This window comes from Arachis hypogaea, chromosome 7, assembly GCF_003086295.3.
Source record: "Arachis hypogaea cultivar Tifrunner chromosome 7, arahy.Tifrunner.gnm2.J5K5, whole genome shotgun sequence".
Taxonomy (NCBI): domain Eukaryota; kingdom Viridiplantae; phylum Streptophyta; class Magnoliopsida; order Fabales; family Fabaceae; genus Arachis; species Arachis hypogaea.
Window position 1 is genome coordinate 18,053,834 of NC_092042.1, and position 9,145 is coordinate 18,062,978.

A 9,145-nucleotide genomic window follows, 5' to 3' on the forward strand; every position below is an offset into this window, starting at 1 on the left:
AGAACGACACTAAACCTAGAAATTTTAGATCAAAACAAAGAGAACAAACAAGAAAACTTTGAATGTCAAGATGAACACCAAGAACACTTTGAAGATCAAGATGAACACCAAGAACAAATTTTTGAAAAATTTTTAAGTGAATAAAAGCACAAAAAACACCAAACTTAAAATTTTTAGAAAATCAAACACAAATTTTCGAAAACTTAAAGGAAAACACAAAGAAGACACCAAACTTAAAATATAAAACTAAACTCAAATAAAAGACTCTAAACCAACAAAAATAAAACAGTTCTAATCTAAGCAACAAGATAAACCGTCAGTTGTCCAAACTCGAACAATCCCCGGCAACGGCGCCAAAAACTTGGTGCACGAAATTGCAATCACACTTTGCAATCCCGCACAACTAACCAGCAAGTGCACTGGGTCGTCCAAGTAATACCTTACGTGAGTAAGGGTCGATCCCACGGAGATTGTCGGCTTGAAGCAAACTATGGTTATCTTGTAAATCTTAGTCAGGATATCAATAATTATCAAGGTTGATTGTGAAAAGTAAAAGAGCATAAAATAAGTACTTGTTCTGCAGTAGTGGGGAACAGGTTGAGGTTTTGGAGATGCTCCATCTTCTGAATCTCTGCTTTCCTACTGTCTTCTTCTTCAAGCACGCAAGGCTCCTTCCATGGCAAGCTGTATGCAAGGGTTTCACCGTTGTCAATGGCTACCTCCCATCCTCTCAGTGGAAATGTTCAACGCACCCTGTCACGGCACGACTATCCATCTGTCGGTTCTCAATCAGGCCGGAATAGAATCCAGTGATTCTTTTGCGTCTGTCACTAACGCCCCGTCCTCAGGAGTTTGAAGCTCGTCACAGTCATTCAATCATTGAATCCTACTCAGAATACCACAGACAAGGTTTAGACCTTCCGGATTCTCTTGAATGCCGCCATCAGTTCTAGCTTATACCACGAAGATTCTGATTAAAGAATCCAAGAGATATCTACTTAATCTAAGGTAGAACGGAGGCGGTTGTCAGGCACACGTTCATAGTTGAGAATGATGATGAGTGTCACGGATCATCACATTCATCCAGTTTAAGAACAAGTAATATCTTAGAATGGAAGCAAGCATAATTGAATGAAAAACAGTAGTAATTGCATTAATCCATCAAGACACAGCAGAGCTCCTCACCCCCAACCATGGGGTTTAGAGACTCATGCCTGTAGGAAGTACACAAAGAAACGTGTAAAGTGTCATGAGGTACAGATACAATGTCAAAAGATCCTATTAATAGTGAACTAGTAACCTAGGGTATACAGAAATGAGTAAATGACATAAAAATCCACTTCCGGACCCACTTGGTGTGTGCTTGGGCTGAGCATTGAAGTATTTTCGTGTAGAGACTCTTTCTGGAGTTAAACGCCAGCTTTGGTGCCAGTTTGGGCGTTTAACTCCAATTTTTATGCCAGTTCCGGCGTTTAACGCTGGAAATTCTGAGGGTGACTTTGAACGCCGATTTGGGCCATCAAATCTTGGGCAAAGTATGGACTATCATATATTGCTGGAAAGCCCAGGATGTCTACTTTCCAACGCTGTTGAGAGCGCGCCAATTGGGCTTCTGTAGCTTCAGAAAATCCACTTCGAGTGCAGGGAGGTCAGAATCCAACAGCATCTGCAGTCCTTTTCAGTCTCTGAATCAGATTTTTGCTCAGGTCCCTCAATTTCAGCCAGAAAATACCTGAAATCACAGAAAAACACACAAACTCATAGTAAAGTCCAGAAAAGTGAATTTTAACTAAAAACTAACAAAAATATACTAAAAACCAACTAGATCATACTAAAAACATACTAAAAACAGTGCCAAAAAGCGTACAAATTATCCGCTCATCATAGCCCAAAGCACTAGAATATCTTCGTTAAACAAGATTCCATGATTATGTTTTCTTGGAATCAACATGTATGAAAACAAATACATCAATATACGCTGCTCATTACCCAACCCACTGCAACTTATATTACCTCTAGCATCCATTTGTGGATTCTCATAATGTAGACTCTGCAAACCAACCAACCTATTATATTCACCCCATTCCTCATCTACCCCAATACCTCCAGTATTTTGCCCCACGATAAACTAAATTCCATTGTTCAGCTAGTTCTTGCAAAGTAACTCTATAATGCTGTGACCCTAAATCAAACTCAATCAGCGGCATTACCTCCTCACCCCCTTCATCAGGTTCAAGAACAACATAATTTAAAGTACAATAAACAGCCCTAACCAAGTTTGGGTAATAATCAATCCTACTTTGTACAAAATCAGTTAAGTGCTGTGTTTGTAAAGCATTCCAGACCAAGTTATATTGTCTACCATGAATGAACTCGGTTGTTATGTACTTGGGAGGAATAATTGGCCTTGACTCGAACTTCTCCACATAGTTTTTCAGTGCCCTTCGAGACGACAGCCACCTTGCCATGTAATGCGATGAAGCAACCAGTCTGGTGGAAGCAGAGCTTTCTCCCTCAACCCTGGCTCTTTTGGTGTTCTTAGTTCTGGCCATTTTGGGGATATTGATTTGGTGGGTTTTGTAAGGAATTGGATGAGGATTAATAATAAGTATGTAAGACGGAGTGGATGTTGGTGAGATTAGAGAAGAAGAAGAGAGAAGAAGAAGAAGCTTTCTGGGTTCGATGAGAGAAGAGAGCGGTGCAAAAATGGGGGTTCTGGGTTCGATGATAGAACAGAGCAATGGGGGTTCTGGGTTCGATGAGAGAAGAAGGTTTTAAAACGTTACAGAAGAATGAATACCTCTGGTTTGGGTTTAATATATTGCGAATTTGAAATTTCAATCGATTGGATTACAATACCAATTGATTGAAAGTAAAAAAAAAACACATTTAGATCACCTCCCAATCGATTGAATTTTTAAACCAATCGATTGAATTAGAAGTCACGTGCAAAGCCAATCGATTGAATAGTGAGACCAATCGATTGTTTTGAAGAATTCAATCGATTGAAAATTCTAAACAATCGATTGAATTACATAAAATTCACATTTGATTCATCGTTCAATCGATTGGTTAACATGACCATTCGATTGATTTATGCAAAAACTATGCTTTTGGAAATTTTCAATCGATTGTAAATTCTAAACAATCGATTGAATTACAAAAATCCAATTTTTATTCATTGTTCAATCGATTGGGTCGTATGACCAATCGATTGATTTATGCGAAAACTATGCTTTTGGCAATTTTCAATCGATTGTTTAGTGGTAAACTGAAATCCAATCGATTGCGATATAATTCAATCGATTGGTTCGATATTCCAATCGATTGGTTTTCAAGGAAACATGATTTTACAATTCCTGGAGAACGTGAAGAATCAAATTTAATCTTTTAATCGATTGGAATAGCAAAAAAATTTATTAGGATCAATGGAAGATCTAATTCGTTATTGTCTTTGTTCTTGATTGTTAATAAACATGATAGATTTATGATAAAATAATTATTTATAAAATAAAAAATTGTTTTTATAATTAAATAAACTATACGGGTTCAATTTGTAAATAAAATTTGTTAAAGGACTATGTAGCAGTTGTTAAAAAAACTCTAAAAACATATTTTCTAATGGGACCATTAAGTGGTCCAAACGTTCTGGGACCACCGAATCCTGAGCCCATAAACCTTTAATCTTAAATTCTAAGTTATAAATTTAAACACTAAAATCGGTTAACATTAACTAACTAAAAAATAATTATTTATTCTTTCTCAAATAAAAAATTATGTCCAATCATAATCTAGCATTTTATTTATGTTTTTGAAAATCGAATCAGACCGATGAGTTTAATCAAATTAATCAAGAACCAATTCTCTAGTTAGTTCGGTTGTGACAAAAATTGATTGACAAAAAATCAGTGAGAAATAATTTTTAAAGGGTGTGTCCAATCTGATATGGTGCTCTAAAACAGCATCGTTTTACTTTTTTAAAAATGAGTTAATTACCAATTCAATACTTAAAAGATTCAAGTGCTGACAAAAATTTTTTTTAAAAGATGTTATCGACAAAAAAAATTCTTAAAATTTAAAAATTTGACAAAAAAAAACCTAACGTTAATTGATCACGTTTCGGTTAACAGAAAATGCTTACGTGGCTAACGAAGTTGATTATATGGCTACAAATAGATGACAATCTTAATTTTTTTAATACTTACAAGTTGAAAATTTCAAGTAAGATAAATAAAAATTCTAAGAATAAAGTATCGTTTTTGTCCCCAATGTTTGGGGTAAGTCCTATTTGTGTCCCTAACGTTTAAATAGTCCTATTTGTATCCCTAACGTTTATAAAAGTGATTCAATGTTATCCTACTATCAATTATACTAACAAATCAGATTATATTTTTCAATTATTCTCACTTTGATGTATTCATTCTCAATTAGGTCTCACTTGGATGTGTTCGATTTTAATATTATACCCACTATTTGTGTTTAGATTCAATTATGTCCTTAGAAAAGTGAATTATGCAATGTTGTAGGAATTAGTTTCATCTTTTGATGAGTTATTTTTCGGAGTGGATCATCGATTCTATCCCAGACATTTGTATTCTAACTTCAAGAAAAGATTTTTAAAACTCAAACTAAAGCGTTCATCATGTGTAATTGACGGCAGGATAACATTGAATCACTTGTACAAACGTTAGAGATACAAATAGAACGATTTAAACATTAGGGACACAAATAGGATTTACCCCAAACGTTGGGGACAAAAATGATACTTTACTCAAATTCTAATTTCTCTCTCTCTCTCTCTCTCTGCATTTCTCCTTCTTTTTTCTCTCTTTAATAGATGTGAAGAAAGGTTTTTATTCTCTTCTTGATCACTTTGGATTGCAAGTTGTATAATGTTAATATTGAAAAAAAATCACAATCAATTTGATACCTTTATGCTGTTTGAGTTGGGGTAAGATTCTTGATGATTGGGGTCTAAATTGGATGTTGTTGGGTGACATTAGAACATACTTTGAATCCTTGTATGCTTTTAAACTCCTAAAATAGCAAAAAAGAGGCATGTGTCTCTATTTACTTCGTAGCAATTTAGACTTTTTAGGGGGTTAAGAACAAGAAGAATTTTATCAGTGGTAGAATTAACATTCATGAGATGGTGCCAAATGCTCACTCTAAAGGATTTGTGAGCTACTAATAGATGCAAAGGAAGGTTAACAGGGAGGCAAGAATTCCTGTTCTTCAAGTGAGCATAAAGGTAAGGACTCTAACTTCTTAGAAGAAAGAGTTTCTATGTTAGAGAATATTCTATCCTCTATGGATGAGCATTTCCAAAGGATAGAACATGATAAGAAAACCCTCGAGGCTCCCATGTTAGGAGAACTAGATGCTTTCAAAGAAAGCATGCTCCAAATCGAAGAGAAACTTGAGAAATCCTTGAAACTATTTGAGGAAGTTCGAGTTTAGTCCGAGGACAAAATCTCGACCAACCATTATAAAGGAGACGACAAAGATTGATCTTCCAAATCAAAAAAAGTTCAAGGGCGTGAGGGACCCTCGAAAGGTGGAGAACTTCCTATGACAAATGGAGAGGTACTTTAAAGGTCAAGGGGTGGTCGAAAACGTTCTGGGACCACCGAATCCTGAGCCCATAAACCTTTAATCTTAAATTCTAAGTTATAAATTTAAACACTAAAATCGGTTAACATTAACTAACTAAAAAATAATTATTTATTCTTTCTCAAATAAAAAATTATGTCCAATCATAATCTAGCATTTTATTTATGTTTTTGAAAATCGAATCAGACCGATGAGTTTAATCAAATTAATCAAGAACCAATTCTCTAGTTAGTTCGGTTGTGACAAAAATTGATTGACAAAAAATCAGTGAGAAATAATTTTTAAAGGGTGTGTCCAATCTGATATGGTGCTCTAAAACAGCATCGTTTTACTTTTTTAAAAATGAGTTAATTACCAATTCAATACTTAAAAGATTCAAGTGCTAACAAAAATTTTTTTTAAAAGATGTTATCGACAAAAAAAATTCTTAAAATTTAAAAATTTGACAAAAAAAACCTAACGTTAATTGATCACGTTCGGTTAACAGAAAATGCTTACGTGGCTAACGAAGTTGATTATATGGCTACAAATAGATGACAATCTTAATTTTTTTAATACTTACAAGTTGAAAATTTCAAGTAAGATAAATAAAAATTCTAAGAATAAAGTATCGTTTTTGTCCCCAATGTTTGGGGTAAGTCCTATTTGTGTCCCTAACGTTTAAATAGTCCTATTTGTATCCCTAACGTTTATAAAAGTGATTCAATGTTATCCTACTATCAATTATACTAACAAATCAGATTATATTTTTCAATTATTCTCACTTTGATGTATTCATTCTCAATTAGGTCTCACTTGGATGTGTTCGATTTTAATATTATACCCACTATTTGTGTTTAGATTCAATTATGTCCTTAGAAAAGTGAATTATGCAATGTTGTAGGAATTAGTTTCATCTTTTGATGAGTTATTTTTCGGAGTGGATCATTGATTCTATCCCAGACATTTGTATTCTAACTTCAAGAAAAGATTTTTAAAACTCAAACTAAAGCGTTCATCATGTGTAATTGACGGCAGGATAACATTGAATCACTTGTACAAACGTTAGAGATACAAATAGAACGATTTAAACATTAGGGACACAAATAGGATTTACCCCAAACGTTGGGGACAAAAATGATACTTTACTCAAATTCTAATTTCTCTCTCTCTCTCTCTCTCTCTCTCTCTCTCTCTCTGCATTTCTCCTTCTTTTTTCTCTCTTTAATAGATGTGAAGAAAGGTTTTTATTCTCTTCTTGATCACTTTGGATTGCAAGTTGTATAATGTTAATATTGAAAAAAAATCACAATCAATTTGATACCTTTATGCTGTTTGAGTTGGGGTAAGATTCTTGATGATTGAGGTCTAAATTGGATGTTGTTGGGTGACATTAGAACATACTTTGAATCCTTGTATGCTTTTAAACTCCTAAAATAGCAAAAAAGAGGCATGTGTCTCTATTTACTTCGTAGCAATTTAGACTTTTTAGGGGGTTAAGAACAAGAAGAATTTTATCAGTGGTAGAATTAACATTCATGAGATGGTGCCAAATGCTCACTCTAAAGGATTTGTGAGCTACTAATAGATGCAAAGGAAGGTTAACAGGGAGGCAAGAATTCCTGTTCTTCAAGTGAGCATAAAGGTAAGGACTCTAACTTCTTAGAAGAAAGAGTTTCTATGTTAGAGAATATTCTATCCTCTCTGGATGAGCATTTCCAAAGGATAGAACATGATAAGAAAACCCTCGAGGCTCCCATGTTAGGAGAACTAGATGCTTTCAAAGAAAGCATGCTCCAAATCGAAGAGAAACTTGAGAAATCCTTGAAACTATTTGAGGAAGTTCGAGTTTAGTCCGAGGACAAAATCTCGACCAACCATTATAAAGGAGACGACAAAGATTGATCTTCCAAATCCAAAAAAGTTCAAGGGCGTGAGGGACCCTCGAAAGGTGGAGAACTTCCTATGACAAATGGAGAGGTACTTTAAAGGTCAAGGGGTGGTCGAAAACGTTCTGGGACCACCGAATCCTGAGCCCATAAACCTTTAATCTTAAATTCTAAGTTATAAATTTAAACACTAAAATCGGTTAACATTAACTAACTAAAAAATAATTATTTATTCTTTCTCAAATAAAAAATTATGTCCAATCATAATCTAGCATTTTATTTATGTTTTTGAAAATCGAATCAGACCGATGAGTTTAATCAAATTAATCAAGAACCAATTCTCTAGTTAGTTCGGTTGTGACAAAAATTGATTGACAAAAAATCAGTGAGAAATAATTTTTAAAGGGTGTGTCCAATCTGATATGGTGCTCTAAAACAGCATCGTTTTACTTTTTTAAAAATGAGTTAATTACCAATTCAATACTTAAAAGATTCAAGTGCTGACAAAAAATTTTTTTAAAAGATGTTATCGACAAAAAAAATTCTTAAAATTTAAAAATTTGACAAAAAAAACCTAACGTTAATTGATCACGTTCGGTTAACAGAAAATGCTTACGTGGCTAACGAAGTTGATTATATGGCTACAAATAGATGACAATCTTAATTTTTTTAATACTTACAAGTTGAAAATTTCAAGTAAGATAAATAAAAATTCTAAGAATAAAGTATCGTTTTTGTCCCCAATGTTTGGGGTAAGTCCTATTTGTGTCCCTAACGTTTAAATAGTCCTATTTGTATCCCTAACGTTTATAAAAGTGATTCAATGTTATCCTACTATCAATTATACTAACAAATCAGATTATATTTTTCAATTATTCTCACTTTGATGTATTCATTCTCAATTAGGTCTCACTTGGATGTGTTCGATTTTAATATTATACCCACTATTTGTGTTTAGATTCAATTATGTCCTTAGAAAAGTGAATTATGCAATGTTGTAGGAATTAGTTTCATCTTTTGATGAGTTATTTTTCGGAGTGGATCATCGATTCTATCCCAGACATTTGTATTCTAACTTCAAGAAAAGATTTTTAAAACTCAAACTAAAGCGTTCATCATGTGTAATTGACGGCAGGATAACATTGAATCACTTGTACAAACGTTAGAGATACAAATAGAACGATTTAAACATTAGGGACACAAATAGGATTTACCCCAAACGTTGGGGACAAAAATGATACTTTACTCAAATTCTAATTTCTCTCTCTCTCTCTCTCTCTCTCTCTCTCTCTCTCTGCATTTCTCCTTCTTTTTTCTCTCTTTAATAGATGTGAAGAAAGGTTTTTATTCTCTTCTTGATCACTTTGGATTGCAAGTTGTATAATGTTAATATTGAAAAAAAATCACAATCAATTTGATACCTTTATGCTGTTTGAGTTGGGGTAAGATTCTTGATGATTGGGGTCTAAATTGGATGTTGTTGGGTGACATTAGAACATACTTTGAATCCTTGTATGCTTTTAAACTCCTAAAATAGCAAAAAAGAGGCATGTGTCTCTATTTACTTCGTAGCAATTTAGACTTTTTAGGGGGTTAAGAACAAGAAGAATTTTATCAGTGGTAGAATTAACATTCATGAGATGGTGCCAAATGCTCACTCTAAA